The sequence below is a fragment of the Gallus gallus genome, chromosome 1, assembly GCF_016699485.2.
Source record: "Gallus gallus isolate bGalGal1 chromosome 1, bGalGal1.mat.broiler.GRCg7b, whole genome shotgun sequence".
Taxonomy (NCBI): domain Eukaryota; kingdom Metazoa; phylum Chordata; class Aves; order Galliformes; family Phasianidae; genus Gallus; species Gallus gallus.
The window spans coordinates 82,363,266-82,377,986 of record NC_052532.1 but is presented as its reverse complement, the minus strand read 5'-3'; the positions used below and the strand labels follow the sequence as shown (position 1 = coordinate 82,377,986).

General features: G+C 44.9%; 1 long non-coding RNA gene across 5 annotated transcripts; it reads left to right on the top strand.

Annotated features, from left to right (window-relative positions):
* Positions 1–1,089: 1,089 nt before the first annotated feature.
* LOC124417391 lies at positions 1,090–10,814 on the top strand. Of its 5 annotated transcripts, none has more exons than XR_006932109.1 (3): positions 1,090–1,198; positions 2,231–2,377; positions 10,561–10,814. It is a non-coding gene; the product is annotated as an uncharacterized LOC124417391 (long non-coding RNA). The 5 variants fall into 5 exon arrangements; XR_006932108.1 differs by lacking the exon at positions 10,561–10,814 and adding an exon at positions 3,612–5,912; XR_006932107.1 differs by lacking the exon at positions 10,561–10,814 and having other exon boundaries at positions 2,231–2,554.
* Positions 10,815–14,721: the final 3,907 nt, after the last annotated feature.

Here is a 14,721-nt window from a genome sequence, read left to right as displayed (position 1 = left end):
ATCTGGGAGAAAGGTGGAAAAAAGGTGCACTCAGACAGCAAAGCTGAATTTCCTATTTTATTTCAACCCACTTTCAGGACATAATTTGAGATACATTTGCACCACCATTTGCTAATTCTATAGGAATCTTCTGGAGGACCTGTTGATTTGCTACAGGATCTGCTATGTGTTTCATGAGGGCTTCCAGAGCCATTTCCCATTTCTGCTGAGTGGCACAACTCTTGCTTTGGAAGCTTTGATCAGATTTGTCTGTGTGGGAGCACATGGGAACTCTATGAAGGGAACTGAGGTCAGGAGGGGCTTGAGCGGGCTGCTGACAACTTTTGCAATGAAGGTGTGCTACAAGGTCCTCCCTTGAGGAAGGCCACAAAAATGATCCAAGGGATGGAACACCTCTCCAATAAGGGCAGGCTGAGAGAGTTGGGGCTCTTCAGCTTGGAGAAGAGAGGGCTCCAGGGAGACCAGAGTTGCCTTTCAGTATCTAAAGAGGAGCAATACAAAAGGAGACAGAATCTTTAGCAGGGCCTGTGGTGATAGCGTGAGGGGAAACGGTTTCAAACTAAAAGAGGGCAGATTTAGCCTGGATCTGAGGAAAAAGTTCTTCTGCCACTGAAGCACTGGCACAGGCTGCCCAGAGAGATGGTGGATGTGTGCATCCATGGATACATTCAAGGTCAGGCTGAATCGGGCTCTGAGCAACCTGACCTAACTGTAGGTATACACGTTCATTGCAGGGAGTTGGACTAGATCACCTTTAAGGGTTCCTTCCCTACAAGGGACACACCTAAGCCTCTGCTTTCAGGACTTGAACTGGGGCAGTCACGCAAACACAGGCTGCAGTGTGATGCCACAGCTCCATCTCCCCCAGTCCCACCAAGGCCACCCTGCTCAGACAGAAGGACTACCCCCGCTGCCCCTCTCGCTGACCGTGCAGAAAATGGCCGCCCCGCGGGCAGGTCGCGCAGCCGCTACGGCCATCGCTTCACTCCACCGCTTTTTCCGGCGGCGCCGCGGCGGCCGGGCCGCAGCCGGCAGCTGATCGGGGCCGGTTTCCATGGCGATTGCGGCGGGGGAAGGGGAGTCGTCTGCGGAGACGCGAGGGAGAATGGGGGCGGGGAGAGATGGCGGAGGGATGGCGGCGCAGGGGCGGAGGCGTTAACCCTTCGGCTGGGAGGAGAAGGAAGGCTCGCGGGGGCAGGTGCCGGCCCGAGGGGTCTCCGTCGCGCTCTGCACCCGGCTTTGGGCATGGTGCGGCCGCACGGCCTCGCTCCCCTTTGTCAGTATGGCTCAGTGGGGGGCTCAGGCTTCTGTGGTTGCCCTCACCCATCCTCCCTTACACTTGCACATCTCAGGGGAGACAGAGGAGCTGGCCGGCATCCCTATTCCAGTACAGCATCCTGGTGGAAGGGGAGAAAGAGGAGGATGGAGAGGGAATGCCACTGTGCTCGCTGTCACAGAGGCCTGGTGGCTTGTTAAATATGGCTCGGCAACTGCATCCTCCAAGGAGCTGTCATGCGGCAGGCTTGGTAAAGACACCAGCCATTCTCCTTATCAAATATTTAGGAGGTCAGCCCAGCTGCTTCCTCTGGTGGCAGCCCCCACGGTGCCCCAGGGTGCGCCAGGTCATCTCAGAAATGCGGTGATTGGAGATGGCGGGGTGCAGGAAGGTGCTTGGCCAACAGCGGAGGCTGAGATGCTGCAGAGCTGCAGCTGGGATTCACAGGCAAAACAGACTGCCTGTGTCAATACACCGGCTTCATCTTCAGACTGGAGTAAGTTCCAGAGTTCAGAACGGTTGTTACCATATAGAAAAGTGTTTATCACCATGGTGACCGAGCAATGCTGCATCTTCCTGTGAAATGAAAGCGCCAGGCCCAGGGATCTGCTGTGTGTGGCCAGTGGGTTAAATGCAGCTGTCTTTACCTTTTGAAGCCAAGGATCACAATTTGTGTGAGAATTGTATATGTGTCCATGAAATGAACGAGCTGAAATCAGACAAGTGCCTACCCATTAGCTATACATAAAGATGGACACCACAAGTGCACACTGGTGTTCACTGCAGGCAGCGTCTTCCAAAAAGAGTCTTGTAAAATTTAAGGCAGCAGCAGGGAGCTCTGGCTGTAGTGTAGACTCACTACTCACCACTTCTCATACAAGGGTGCTGAACTGGGAGGAAAGAAAATCAAACCAAGCAAAAAATACCCAACCCTCTGGATTCTCTTTTATCCAGGTCTCCCTAGAGTCATGTGAAGCTTGGCTGATTTTCACTGAAGTAGCAGAAGATTCCTGAAGCATTCTGAGGGGAATTTGTTGAAGACGAGAGGGGTTTTGAGTCCAAGAAGTGCTTGCACTGCAAAAGACATTGCCCATGAAGGAGGTGAAAACATCACTTATGAATGGGCTACACAAGGCATGTTCATATAGGCAGACCAGTGCTGTACTGTGAATGCTTCAGCATGCACCAGATGAGCTGGTATATCTGTGCTTACCCATGCAGAGACATGAGCTGTGGAAAGAAATTAGCCATATTAACATAGCATGGCATTGAAATTAATTAACCTTGTTCCTGAGTAGAATTCACTGGGGTTCGAATCCGTGCACAGGTGGTTGTATTTCTTCCAGTTCTGGAGTTATACGGGGCAGAACTATCCATGACCAACTCTAGGCACATGCAAATTAGGCAGTAGCTGCATGAGGTAATGAAATACCTCTGACACTAGTGTCTACTTTATCAGAGTAATGGAAAGCCAGGTTGGCAGCATCACTCAGAGAAGGGCCAAGATGTGTAAAACAGCATTTATGAGGGCCGAGGTTACTGGCATCTCATAATCTTCTTTCCCTTCCAAGGCCATTTTCTTTTTCTTTCTGTTTCCTCTTCTTGCACAGGACTAGTCCCTCAAATCCTTACTTCACAACTGAACTTTACATACACCTTAGAATTTACCAACCACAGCTGGCACTCCACCTCTATACTGTCTGTATGATGGAGCCACATCTTTTGTGACCCTCAGCTCAGGTTTGCTTGCCATAGTGAACCCTGCAGAAATTCCATTCCCTGTCAACACTGTTTCCTTCCCAAGGCGCTACGGGAATGGCAGCAGCAGCTGAATTACCTGGCTGCTTTTCAGAACAACATATCCCAGAGCAAAGTAAGGCAGCAGCCTCAGCCACTCAGTGTAATTAAACACAAGCATCATGTTTGTGTAGCTTGTGCTGTGGCAACCACAGCAGTTATTCTCATTCAGCTGAAAGGTTTAGAAGGCAGACCTGTGGTATTTCACAAAAGATCCTCTTTGCAAGCAGTGCCTTAAGCCGTTTCATTGAATGAAATACATTTGTGGAGCAAAAAGTGCTGGGGTGGGCTGGGGGTGGAGGCAGAAGAAAAATATGCTGGATAGAACTACACCATTTCTGGCTGTGGTTCAAAAGTAGCTTTTGGAACAGGACCTGATATACTATTAGGGTGAAAAAGGCTTTTAATACATAGCTCTTTGGCACCCAGATAGCATCTTTGATTTTCTCATTCTCCCTCAAGAGGCAATGTATTGTCTTCACTCTACTTAAAGGGAGAGGGGGCTATTTGCATGGACAGGTCACTGTTTCTGTTGCAGGTGAAAAGAGAAGACTGGCTAATTCATGCACACAGGCAGGAGCATATAGCACTGTGATGTCCGCCATTACAGGAACCTGCAGCAAGACCAACTGGAGCGAGGCGGCTCTGAACAGTTCACACAGCACTTTGGAGCAAACCTTGGTGTCAAGGTTAACTCACAGAGTGATGCTGGTAAAGAAAAGCCCATCAGAAAGTAAGGGAAAAGCAGAATTAAAAGACAGGGTGTCTTCTTGGCTGCTCTACATCTCTTTATATTCTCCTGGAGTAATGGTTGGGAGAAAAAGGGTGTGGCCACAGTATCGTGGTGTCCCAGCTATTCTGGGCTCTAATACACTCAACGTGCAACCAGTGGTGATATTGCCAAGGGGAGAGTAGCAAGCACAATCTGGGACATGCAAAAGGGACTGAGTGATCTCTCGCTATGTCTTATGGTCTCTACCTGTTACACTGGAAGTCCTGAGAATGCCAGAACCCGTGTCACGATCTGCTGAAAGAAGCAGCAGAATTAGAGAGCCTAGAGTTAGAGCTCCTGGAATTCAGAATTGGATACTGCTGCCAAAGAGCACACAAGAGATTTTGCAGAAGAACAATATCACCTGAGTCTTACATAGTGCTTTTCATCAAGAAATCTCTTGTCCGTGTCATTACTGCTAGATTTTGGTTGGTTTTGTTTGGTTGTTTATTTTTCGCTTAGGAAACAGATGTGCAGAAAGTGAGTGGTGTTGTCCAAGACTGCCCAATAAACTGGTCGTAAAACAGATAGGAAACCTGATGCCTCCCACTGCCAAATAGAATTCACTTGTCACACACAAGGTTATGAAACATAAGGCTGCTGTCTTCCTCTCAGCCTTTCTGAGATAAAGCAAAAAGCTCTCTCTGAGGATACTGAGGTCTCTCCTGTGCCAGGATAGCAGATGCCTGCGCTGTGTGGGTCCCATGTCCTATGAGGATCACTGTCCAGACAGCATGTCTCACTCTGCAACTGATCTGAAGTATTTGTTCCTCACGTGGGATGGCAAGTGGCGGGGAGATAACTAGATCGATCTCCCTTTTAGGTCTTTTCCTGGGACTTGGTACGTAGGTTCCAGATGGTACCAAGCCCCTGCTGCTTGGATCTGCACAGAAAACTGCTTCTTCCTCAGCCTATTTCACAACATATTTGGCTCTCTGTCGTTCGGTTGCTATTTGTACAAATTAAGCTGCACTGCCAGGAACGTTTGCAAACAGTGAATAGGAAAGTGGGATGCACAAGGCAAGTCAAAATAGGTCTCAAATCTGGCAAAATGCCTGCAGGTGCTTATAACATTTGACTTACTGCATCCCATATATTACACACCCACACACTCATTCATCCATCTTTCTCTTGCCCTCACGCCCACACACGCTCACCCTTCACAGGTTCATTCACCTTCTCTTCTCCCTTCCCTGCTTTCGCTTCCAAACAGTTATTCCCACACATAAATCCACCTCTGACACTCTTTGTTCCCAATATACAAACACACACCCATTAATGAATGCTGGAGTGCAGTGTCTGTGGGTGGAATATATACATTCATACAGCAGACTATGCTGTAATCTTACACCTATGCTGTGAAAAATCCTTTGGGATTAGTGAGCTGAGAGCTCTGATTACTTTCACTTTTATGTAAAATACCACTGATCCAGTTTATGGGGCTGGTGCTTTCTGTCTTCCTCTGCTATCATTCTTCATGGACACCTCCCCTTTCTCCTCATCTTCCTCTTCACTCTTTCTCCCTCTGCTTGGAACTTCCCACACTGCTCTCCAAGACCACATGGGTTCAGAGAGCTTGCCTATCCCCATCCTTCTTTGTGACATAATGCTAGCCCTGATTATCTCACAGGGACAGTGAGCAGGGGTGAGCAATGAGCCAGCCGTTCGGTGGTAGGACATGGTGCAGGAATTTGTGTGAGCTATGGTGAGATCAGAGGCAGAGTCGGTAAACGGTGGGGCAGACTGCCCTGCCATCCGAGCAGCGCTGAGTCCTCCTGGCATCGAGCCTGCCTCTAATGGAATGTGACCCACCGTTGGGAATGAGCTCATCTGTAATCCACTTAATTGAGTTTTATGAGCAGGGCTCTCACATCAGGGAGCCAGTCTGCCTTCCTCCAAGCACTTGCCCTCCTTTGGTTGCCGCTTGGGAAGGGAAAGGGGGTGGAGATGTAGGCAGTGCTCCACTCAGCTATCATTTGCCTGCTTTCTGACTTTCTCTCTACTCTGGGGCTACAGGGAGCTGGACATACATGTTTTTCAGGAGGTCCGTTGCCTCATGGTCTCACATTGTTTGCATTTGCTGCAAATAGTGAAGATTGAACATCCAGGTGAATTCTAGTGATGCTGTCCAGACTCATGGCTTTTTGGTCTCTGTGACAGTACTGGATACTCAGAGGAGAGGTGTTGCTGTGCTTTATGGATCTCATGTACACATGTACTCGGCCGTGGCGAGGCCTCACCTTGAGTAGTGTGTTCAGTTTTGGGCACCTCAATACAGAAAGGACACTGGGGTGCTGGAGCAGGTCCAAAGAAGGGCAACAAGCCTTGTGAAGGGCTTGGAGAATATGCCCTACGAGGAGCGACTGAAGGAACTGGGGCTGTTCAGTGTGGGGAAGAGGAGGCTGAGAGGAGACCTTATTGCTCTCTTCCAGTACCTGAAAGGTGATTACAGCAAGAGTGGGGTTGGTCTCTTCTCACTGGTGACAGGTGACAGGATGAGGGGGAATGGCCGCAAGTCGCACCAGAGGAGGTTTAGGTTGGATTTTAAGAAGAATTTTTTTTACAGAAGGGGTTGTTAAGCACTGGAATAGGCTCCCCAGGGAGGAGGTGGTTGAGTCACCATCCCTGGATGTGTTTAAAAACCGTTTGGAAGTGGTGCTCATGGACATGATTTAGCAAAGGGTTGTTAGAGTTAGGGCAGTATGGTTAAGTTGTGGCTGAACTTGATGATCTTTAAGGTCTTTTCCAACCTGAGCAATTCTATGATCCTATGATTCTATGAACTGTCTTACCTTGGAATCCAAGTGGGTTAGGGAAAGAGCCATTCTGTTCTCACTTCTGCCTTTGGTCTGCAATAGTCAAGTGGTGGAGCTGTCATCATCCCATAAGAGCCTCTGTTTACACTGTAATGTCTTACCATCTTTAGCATCTGTCTCATCACTTGTTTGTATTCTTTGAGTTGGTCACATAAGGGCCAGCAAACAGAGAGATCTGTCTGTTGTCTGCCAAGGAATTTTCAGGCTTAACTGGTGAAAAATGCAGCCTTTTCTCTTACTGAAAAAAACCGGAGAAGAAAGAGAGAGCGAGAAAGAGCCTTCTCTTCAAGGGAGCGTTGCTTTCCTTGGGAAGGAACAGTAGAGACCCTCTGGCATGTGTCATTTGGGAAGTATTTCCTCCAGTGCTGGCATAAGGGTCTATCTTTGAGACAAATGAAACTCCTGCTGCTTTTCCATCACTTCTGGTCTGCCCTGTAGGGAAGTAACTTTGACGTGACTTCAGATCTAATGTTACACCCCCATTACAGAATAGTAGCTCAGCAGTTCCAGGAATCCACAGCTTTAAGGAAAGGCTATGACATGTGGAAGGGAAAGTGTGCTGGTGCATTAACAGAAAGATTGTAACAGACCTATACTTGGAACAGCAGTGTCAACCGCTGTGCATTACACGATACTTCAGCTGTTTCTTAAAATCCCCAGCCACTAGAATCATGGGATTACATGATAATAAAAGATTTCATTTTTGTAAATATGAGCTTCTAGTTTTCAGAGTTGCAAACAACACTAAAAAAATGGGCCACGTGAAATCTGAGGACTCAAAACCCAGAGAGGAAATTAAAAGAATGCATATTATATATATGCATAGATACATACATATGTATTTACATGTATATGTCTTGCATTGCATGATTTTAAAGCCAATCTCACACAGAGATGCAATGACTTTCCACTGATATCCTGATGCTGAGGCACTATAATGACTTCAGGATGGTTCATTGCAGCTGCGCTACAGCTGGAGCACACGTTTTCTTCCCTTCTGCTTTCTGAAGTTAAGCACTTTTTAAATCAGCAGTTGTTTCTAAGGAGGAAGTCTTTTTGTCTTGTGGGCACCTAGAATGTGCATCCAGCTAGGTCAGCAATTCCGTCGTCTTTCTTTTCTTTTCATGCTCTTGCAAAGTGAGCATTGTAGGAATGCAGGGTTCTTCCATACCTGGTACCTCACCTTTGCCTCTCCCTTCTGTTCCAGCTCCCATGTACACATACATTTAAGCAAGGGCTTTACAGTAATGACTCCACTACTCTTCTAGTAGCAACATAAGAGACAAAATCTGTCAGAAGCCATCGCCAAAAGACTGGTAGGCAGTTGGGCAAACTTAAACACAGACTGCCTTAGGGTGAACAAAGAGACTTTTTTCTTCTCATAGCACTTACTCTAAAATCTGAAAACAGTCATCCCAGCATTATATGAAGTCCCCAAATGGCCGTGCAATCTGGATAGGGGTAACACTCTTCCAGTGAGTCGATGCTGGAAATATCTTCTCCCAACTTAAATGCATTCTTTTGCCATGTCCTGTTACTGCAAAAGTCCTGACATCATGTTTGATGCTATTTTATCCCTTGAGTAGTAGTTAGCTCCAAAAAAATGGCAGGAGACCCTCAGTATTGCCTTCGGCTCTCTCTATTTATGGAATCTGCGCATAACATATGGTACATGGAGAAAGGAAGAGCTGTTAAAAGGATGAAAGCTGTTCCACTAGATGTGGTTGTTAGGAGCCATTGGAGTATGTCATTGATGGGAGCAAAATATTTTAGGATATTTGTACTTGATGGCATAAATGTTTTTTTTTTAAAAAAAAAAAAAAGAAAAAAAGAAAGAGAGAGAAGTTTTCTAGAAATTATTTTTTGAAAGAGCAAACTGTCCAAGAAATTGCTTGTTATATCTCAGAGCACTGGCAATGTCAAAGTTTCTGCAAAGATCTACACAGTGTTTCACTCCACTGCTGCTTCAAACCCCAGAGAACCCTGTGTGTCTCAAAGCTCATCCATAGATTTTGGCCTCATAAATGGTACTGACACTCTCTCCATTATTTGCCTCCAGTTTTGATGTTCAGTTATCAATGGGGGCTATCTTGTTTATCCATGGCCAGAAATCTTGAAGTAACCAAGTCAAAAATAATGACTGCTCTTTCCTCTTCCTTCCCCCATTAAGTCTCTTCCTTCCATGGCAACTGCCCAGATTTGTCGGTGGGGCTGAATTAAAAGCAGGAGACAGATTGGATTGCTGACACGAGCTGTGCTGTGGAGGTATTTACTACATCAGCCATGGAAGGTCATGCATCTCGCCACTCTCCTTAACAAAAACCCAGCTTGGCTCTTCAGCCTAGCCTGGCTCTTCAGCTTAGCCCCATCCATTGAGCCCTTCACACACATCTATAAAACACCCACTCACATGTACGCTTATAAACAAGCAAACAAATCACGGCACCTAAAAACTAATTGAACAATTCCTCCTACAGCCTTGGAAGAGAAAAAAGAATGAGGATGTTGGTTGTTTCTATTTCAGAAATATTGAAGTGCTGCTTAACTACTATTGTGACAGAAAGATAGATAACTAGGTTGATTCATCAGAGAAGAAGAGGGAAAGTATGGAACATAGAGAGACAGAGGGAGAAGCTTTGTCACATGACTTTCTGTCAGCTTGATTAGTGGCTTTTTCCTGAATACCAATGGAATGGCCTCTGTGGGTCAATCTCATTAGAGATAAAAGTGAAAGAACTGCAGGAATCCGCATTGAGCTCTACCTAGAAAGTTTGACAGTGGGGCCTCTGCTCAGACTTGGAGGAACAGCAAGGTCAGGATGCAACTGAGAGGAATATGGCAGTGACAGCAGCTCCGCTGACCAAGCAACCTGTGGCAAACTCTGATCAGCTATGCACAAAAATGGTTTGTTCCTAGTGACAAACCAGGGGCCAAGACACCACAAGGAGATGCTAAACAGACAGCTTTCCAGGTGAGCTGGCTAGCCCACAAGTGCCTTTCCCCTGCAGGTCCTCAGAGACTTAGCGCTGTGAAGGTGATTCTGAGAAATAAATCTCTCTCGCGATCAGCATGTAGGGTTTTAAGGTCAGTGGTAGAGCAGCAGAAATGACATCTAAATAACATTCAAAATAACAAGGATCCCCACTGTCAGGATATTTGATGTTGTCAGGGAGAAGGAGAAAAGTCAAGCTGCTGAGAGCAGCAGAGCTAGTCTCTTGGTCTGTTTTGTGGGGAATATTTTCTATGCAGCAGATTACCAGGTGGCTATCAGATATCTCAAGAAAGGGGGCAAGGCAGCATAGGCCACAGTGTAAGAAGTTTGTGTGCCATGTTACACTTGTATTTGCTCTGTGCAACAGCTAGATTTCTCACTGTAGAAAGGGGCATAGTGATGCTGACCTTCAGAGGCTGAGTGAGCTTGGGTCTTTCTTGTGAGGTGCTCTCTTATCCTCTAATGCACTGTAGCACGCCAGTGCTATAAACAGCCTTACAGACAGGATCGTGGACACTTGGCATCTATTTCAGAGGGCATGAATATGTGGTGTGTGGGGGAAGTTTGCAGCGCATCTGCTCCTGCTCTGTCAATTCTGTGGACAGAAAGAGGCTGACATTAACGCTCACTGTATGGATTTTGCAAGCTCTGTGGTGATGTGTGCTTCCTGCAGTAGATTAGAGTCAATTTCTGTCTTGTCAAAAGTGGTTAGACATAGTCCAGTTTTGTCATATGCTTGGGTTTAGATATTTGTGGGTTAGCTGAATGCTGGGCTGATGCTGTTAGCAAGCCACTACTTTAGACTTTCTGTAGGACTACAGGCTAACAAAGGCCAGAAGACTGCCAGGCATGGGTATTTCACATGCCCTGTTTAGTGCTGCTAACAACGTGCATGTACTATCTGCAGGTCTCACTGCCAGGAGATACCACGTTCCCACCACACCTGAGTACAGTTCTTCAAGCACTGGGCTTTCACACCTTTAAAATGGGATCCAGTGTCTCCTATTACTTGCCTACATCCATCGACTCCAGTTGCCTGTGATCACGGTTGGTTCTGGCTCAGCAGGCTTCCAGTTGGGAACTGCATGGTTCTGCACTGATAACATGTTCTCAAAGCAAGAATTGTTAATTTGAACAGTATCATAAACTATGAAAGGAAAACCTCTCCTCTAGTCTCTACTGGTAACATGACAGATGTTTTTGCTCATCCAAGCACTCAGTGGAGCCTCTCTTCTATGTCTTTCGGCTCCACAAAGGTACTCCCTTTCCCATATCTCCAAGGAGGTGCTTTTTAAGCACCTGATCCTTTGGCCCAAATTCTTGGCCAAAATCCCCCTTATGGCCTATAAGTAGCATTTTCCCAGGGATTTTATCAAGTTACTGCATGTTAGTGACCAAGACTGCTTATATAAAGCTAAGACAATACCTTTGAAGCTGGTTTCCTGGTTTATTTATTTATTTATTTATTTATTTATTTATTTATTTATTTATTATACTCTATTCCTCTTCAGTTTTCCTTTATTACTTCCCCTATGGAGGTAATAAAATTACTGGTAGCCCAGTATAGCCCTATAAAACTTCCTCTTTTGCTAGCCTTTAGCATCACTGCTGAACTCCTGATCCTTCTCAGTGTTTTTGTTTTAGTATTTGTTTTGGTTATAGTGTAATTTAGTGACTGGAAATCAGAATGAGGATGTGAAACTCACTTTTGCTGAGTTCCCCCAAAGCTACCATCAAACTCCCTGTCTCCAAATCATTGACGTACAAGAGAACTGCTTCGTGCTGCATCCCCTAATTCTTACTGCTATCACTCTCCATTGTGTAAAGAAACTCACAAAGGCAGACATTCATCTAATATTCCCATTAGAACAATCCTGCTAATACGAGTGATTTAAGCATAGACTTTTGTTGTAGAAATAATAGCTTAAGTGGAGGTGGAACCACCTCTATACATCTTTCTTTTTCTTTTTTTCTTTTGATATCTAGGGCCTACAGTGTGTGATATGTCACATGGAATATCGGTGTAACTGCATATTGTAATTTGCTTGCAGCAAGTGTCATTCAGTGTATCAGTGAAATATGTGACAGTGGGAGGAACATGGAAATAATATGTTTTTATGATCTAGCAGACTTTTTTTTTTTTATCAAGTTGTTTGAGTTTCATTTGTTGGTGGAGGAATATCATCACAAGAAACACTGCATAACCAATACTGAATCCAAAGAGTAAGTGTTACTTAAAACATCTTCTCCTATGTAAAAGAAAGTCTTGCCAGAAAAGGCTTATTTGTGTGAGCGCATAGGCATTTGTAGGATCAAGGACTCCCTTCCATCCACATCCTCCCACCTCAGCAAGCATTTGAGTAGTTGTGAGTGATGGAGTCTACAAATGAAAACATCAGGCAGAAAGTGTTGATGTAATTCTGAAAATAATGTAGATACTGTAGTAGTTGAATCTGAGAGAGATTACACTGCATGTGTATGTTTGTGTGTCTGTGTGTATGAAAGAAAGTGAGCGTGAGAGAGATAACATTGTGTTAGGAAAAGGAACAACAGTACCTATTAGAGAGAGAGAAAATCGTGTTTTCAGTGCCTCTGTGTTAGATTTATTTGTGTTTCTTTAGAGGGTGAGATTACACTGCGTGCATGCATTTTGTGAGTGCAGTGTGTTACAGTATGCACACATGTGTACATGTGTATACCAGAGAGCCTGCAATGTGTTTGTTAAAGAGAGGAGAGGCCATGTGTCCTAGAAGAAAGACCGTGTGTGTCTATTTCACAATATGAAGATGTGTAAGTATAAAATAACACAGCTTGTGTTATGTGTACGAGTTCAGATGTATTTTAGATAATTTTTTTTTTTTTTTTTTACAATAGAAACCACTGTAGATGTTTAGAAGTATTTTTTTTTTCAAAACTGTGGAATGTCCTGGACTTTTTTTCACTTTTTTATTCAAAGCACTTAGGCTTTTAATAGTTACTATTAAAATGTTTGTTGAAGGTTCAAAATGATACATAGAGAAATGCAACTTATAAAACTCCTGCCTTGGAAGAGTCAATTGGAGTAATTCTTTGGTTCATTGATAAATAACACTTGGAGCTAACAGAGAAATCAGAAGTTATCAGAACTTGTATTTTGTCCTAAGCAAATTTTAATGACACTTGTTTGGTATTTTACGACAAATCCATTCGAAACAGCAAGTTACCAGAAAAACATTTTTCCCTCCAGGAAACATGAACATGTCACCAGTGATTCAGAAGCTAGAAGTTGTGAAATAAATACACATTTTTAAAAAGAATGCATTTCATCCTTTTTTTTTTCTTTTTTATTTTCCCACAAGTACTTTGTTCATCTTAATTACCTGCTACAAGCACCCTTTGCTTTCTTGAATTCAGAAAATAATTACCTGAATAGTGTTTTTATCTCTGTTGAGAAAAATTAATGTCTTGGCTATGTTAGAGTAAAAGTATGACTGAGCCGTATGATGGAGAAATAAGAAATCTTTTTCATCTGTGAAGAGAGAAAAAAGACTTCTACTGTCTTCTCCCTGACTCAGACCTCCCCTGCATCTTGACAGCAATGCCTCTTCTTCTCTATTTCTTACACATATTTAGCTCTCCACACCAGAAACTCCTTGTTATTACAGCTTTAGTGGGATGAGAGGGCCGCTCTGAATCTACCCACGCTGTGTTCTGTCTTTGTAGACAAGGGCTGAGTCTGCAAGGCAACCTGACACTTGGGCAGAAAAATCAGAGACAACTTTCTATGGCCTTCACTTTAGTTATTCTACCTATCATCACCTTACCTAAGAAAAAGGTTGAATTGGCCACTGCTTAAAGTGTTTTAATCTGATCTTGGCTTCATCATTACAAAGAATCATAGAATAGGATCATAGAATATTCTGAGTTGGAAGGGACACACAAGGATCACCAAGTCCAACTCCCAGCTCCACACAGGACCACCCAAAATTCAAAGCCTATTTCTAAGAGTGGTGTGTTCAAATGCTCCTTGAACTCTGGCAACTGGGGCCATGCCCACAGGCCTGGGCAGCCTGTTCCATGCCCACCCTCTGGTGCAGAGCCTGTCCCTAACCCCCAGCTGCCCCTCCCCTGACACAGCTCCATGCCATTCCCTCAGGCCCTGCGGCTGTCACAGAAAGCAGAGCTCAGTGCTGCCCCTCCATTCCCTGTGAGGAGCTGTAGGCCACCATGAGACCTCCCCTCCATCTTCTCCAGGCTGAACAATCCAAACTGTCTCAGCTGCTGATGTTACTGGATACATTAAAGTGCTTAATGCAGTAAGCAAAGGAGGACTTGCTTCTGCTAATCTGAACACAGCATCTGCATGTAGGCTGGTGTTCTCCACAACAGTGATTCATGGGCCCATCTCTTTCATGTCATGGCAACCTTAGGAAAAGCTGATGGACTCCAAGACTATCAACCACTACGCAGGTTTGGAGAGGGGTACTTGACATCTTCCTTCACTCCTGCTTCTAGCAAGGGGAAGGCAATCTGCCTTAGTAGAGGGCTTCTAAGTCCTTCAAAAGTATATGCAAGGAGCAGGTGGAAGTTTGTGGGTGGCATGAAGGGATATTTTGATATGGCCAGACTGCTGCTTCTTTACGTGGCATGGAGTCCAAACCTTACTATGGCACCCTTTTAGTATTAGTTGCCATAGATCATGAATTCCTTAGATATCCAGCCTTGAAAAACTCCTTAGGTTTTAATGGGGATCCCCCAGTGCCATTCAGTTAGTACTTCTTTGCAATAATCAACTTCTGTCTGTAAGTTTGCCTTTTTGGCCTACAGCCATCTCACTTCAGGCTGCAAATTTGATGGCAGTTTTGAGGTGTGAAAAAGGGTGAGACTACAAGTGGTGAGGTATTGAAGAGAAGAACTTGAAGACAGAGCTCTTTCATCTGTTTCAGCATTAACACAAATGCAAGCAATACTGCTAGCCATGGAGGATAACCATTAAACATCTGTGCCACTTTCTGCTATCGTACAATGAAACCTTCTCTATGTCCCATGCTCAAGTAAGATGATAGGCACACATTTACTCAATCAGTTA